The sequence below is a fragment of the Epinephelus moara genome, unplaced genomic scaffold (assembly GCF_006386435.1).
Source record: "Epinephelus moara isolate mb unplaced genomic scaffold, YSFRI_EMoa_1.0 scaffold703, whole genome shotgun sequence".
In the NCBI taxonomy this organism is placed as follows: Eukaryota; Metazoa; Chordata; class Actinopteri; order Perciformes; family Serranidae; genus Epinephelus; species Epinephelus moara.
In genome coordinates, this window is record NW_026082656.1 from 1 (window position 1) to 3414 (window position 3414).

Genomic DNA, 3414 nt, shown 5'->3' on the forward strand with positions numbered 1-3414 from the left:
ATGCCCTCACAGTATATTGTCATTCAGCTGGTCATGCAGTGATGATGATACAGGCCTTGTACGGTAATCAATGAATCGTTCTGTTGGTGATTAACCTGCACCAGTAATTCTGCAGCATTACACAGCCCCTTGTATACCACATACAGCTAATGAGTTTCTGCTCCGTTGAAGTCACAAAGATCATATGACTTAAACTCAACCAGCAGAAACTGCCCTGTGAGTGGAACTGCAGATGTTTAACTCTGCAGCTGTAATGGCATGTGGAGTGACATCATACTGAGCCTCAAGCTGCTCCTGCGCTTTGTTAAGATGCCAACATATGCTCAAACACACAACGCTTTTGCTTCATTAATGAGGTAGGTGGTGGTCCTCCCTGTAGGTTTCATGATGAGCAAAAGGCCTCAAACTGATAGCTGTGGTTTGAGGTTTTGTTTTCTCTTTTCTCTTACTCCTCCGCTTTTGTAATAATACCGATACTCACTTTGGTTTTAAAAATAATTCTGACTGGATCGTCCACTTATTTCCCCGAGGATGTGTGCAGCTGTGTTGTCTAGGAAATTGAGACGGCTCCTCCTACCTATCAGATGATTAAGTCCATTTATCAAGACTCCAGTTTTATTTCCCCTCTCCGTGTTTATTCAGCCAGTCTCCCTCCCAGTCACTCCCACTCTGCTGTTTCAACATCGCAGCCTGGCTACAGTGATAACCACAGCATAACAATAACACGGGCTGCTGACAATAATGAGAAGACTTCCATATCTAGCCGAAGAAACACTGATTGAATACTTTATTAAAATGCAGTGTCATGGTCAAACTGCTGCTGAATCGGCAGTTCTAGGTTCTGAATGGGCTGCAAGAGAGAAAAGCCCAAATGGGACGGTGACATCATTGAGGTCATATTTTCTGTTGGCTTCACGTTGCAGCTCCAGCTCACTTTTATAAAGTCTCTGCTGTGGTCCTGGCAGAGTTCAGAGTCTTTGTTAGGCAGATGGAAATAATATGTCCCTCCCTAACTCACATTGTCCATTTGCTGTCTGTGACAGTTAAATTAAATCTGGGTTTAGCCTCCCATCTCTGTCCAAGACAGTGACTCACATTTTGCAGATTTTAGGAGCTGAACAGTGTCATTTTTTAGTCCAGTATGTTGTTAGTGAATATTTAGGGTTCCAGCAGCGATGCTCACAGCTGGAACCCCCTTGATTTTGCTCTCATTATTCTTCTTTCTTATTTTTCTCTGCCAAAAAATGTTTGTGCAGCAAAAACTATCAGAACAAAAGTCAGCAAAATTCACAAATTGCACCCACTATGCAGGTCCACCCAATACTCATTGACCTCAGTCCCATACAGGTTTATCTATATGGTGCATTTCAGACACAAAGACGAAAATAATACAATTCATAAACACATGACAAGACAAACAAGCAAAGGAACAACAGTCGATTGAAATTATTTAAGAGGCATAGAAGTAGGATACATCCCTTTGTGTATACGGTCCTTTTTTTTTTTTCAATTTTTTGTGTATTGACCAAGTCACAGTCTTAAAGACAAGGTGATTTTCTCCATACAGTGAATTTCATTAATAATTGCGACTCAGTCAGTCTTTAAAGAGGGGCTTACCTGTAGCCACCTCCATGTGATGGCTGTCTTGTTCACGACCGAAAGTACTTTGGAAAGGTATTTGTCCTGGGGCATGATCTGGAGTTTTGCCCAAGTACAATATGACAAAAGAACAACTTCTATTTCAAAGATGTTCCTTATTTCTTTGGCGATGTCTTGCCAGTATGGAGAAATTAGTGGGCATCCCCAAATGGTCTGCCATTGATTTACCACACAGCCTCCAGCAATCTTCCGCCCCTGAGGACGTATCGTATCATGTTTTTCCAGCAGAACTCCCGCCAGAATCTTGAATTGGTGGTCCTAGCTTGACCCTCCCAAATATCATTCCGATCATCCTCAGATATCTCCAGGCCTGAGTCCCTCTCCCATTTCTGTTTGACCCGGGCAGTGGAATCATTTTAGGAATTTTGTAATCTATTATATATGGGTGATACAAGATGCTTGTTGTCTTTATTCTTATACATCAGTGAATATATCAATCCAATTGGGTTCACTATCCTCTGTTAGTTTGATTTCTTTACTGAAGTAGTCATTACCATTAGCTGTAGTGCAGTAAGCTCTTATACCATTATGTTCCTAAACCACATATCTAGACCGGAAGGTATAAGCTCTGGATCAAAAGCCACCCATTTCAGTATTTTCATGTTTCTCAAAGTGAAATCATTTGCAGGTCTTAAACCATACCTTAAGAGCTACCTTTGTCCATTGGTTTGGTTTATCCAGATAAAAATCCTGGTGTTGGTAATTACCTAGTACATACTGTGCAGGTATTTTGAATTGCATTAATTCCAAGTCTTTCCATTTGGCTGAATGGTCTGGATCACAGCAAACAAAAGAACAAAGGTTTGGGGCAGACCTGAAGTGTTCAGGAAGTGAATTCTAGATTTTTGGTGCACAACAACCTAAAGCTGCCTCTTCATGTTTGGTTCCGACCCTGGGAACGGTGAGCAAGCTTGTCCTCAATGATCTAAGATGCTATAATAATCAAGTTTACATTTTTGCAATTATCTCGAAAACAGCTCGGCCTAGAGGCAACATTCTTTATCATTTTAATCTCTCAGGTCATCTGCATCTTTGCACCAATGTTCTTCTGCTTTTGACATCTCCTTAGTAACCGCTGGGCTAATTGTCCCAAAACTTAGTCAGGATCATCTACAGACTTCACTGATCTTCAGTTGTCAAAGAAACTTTGATATGTGAATCTGTTTAATTATAGAAGCCAATCAATTTTTATCAGAATAGCTGCAAGTGCGGGCATGTAAAACACGTCTTCACTGAAGGTCATAGGCTATATCAAATGTTTCTGAAAGCAGAGAGCATCAGCAAGTTGTGATAACCATGTTGAATTAATTTAAAGAAAATCAATCACTCCCAATCTGCCTGGACCCTGCTCGTTGCCGCTTGAGGCTGTATTTACTTTGTTTTTGCAGGATCAAGCTGCATAATACAAGACAGTGAGGGCAGAATTAAAATGAAGCAAGCTATTGATTTAGATCATAAAACTACATGTAAGAATCCGGTGAGCTGGCAGTTGAGTGTTAGCTTTGGATAGCGGGATGAATCATTCATGCAGCCCTGCCATGTCCACAGATGGTTATTTGATTTGTAAATGTGAAAAACTAAACTTAGTCAATCATTCATTCAATATCAGATACATGTGCACTTGGCAAACATGAAACCTCCCCCTGTCTGATAACAAAATCTTTGTTTTGCACACTTAAAATATTCTTATTCTTCTGAGGTTTGCGGTTTTATTCATTTTTTTCTACCCTTTTTCTCTTCTTTCCGTGGCTGCAG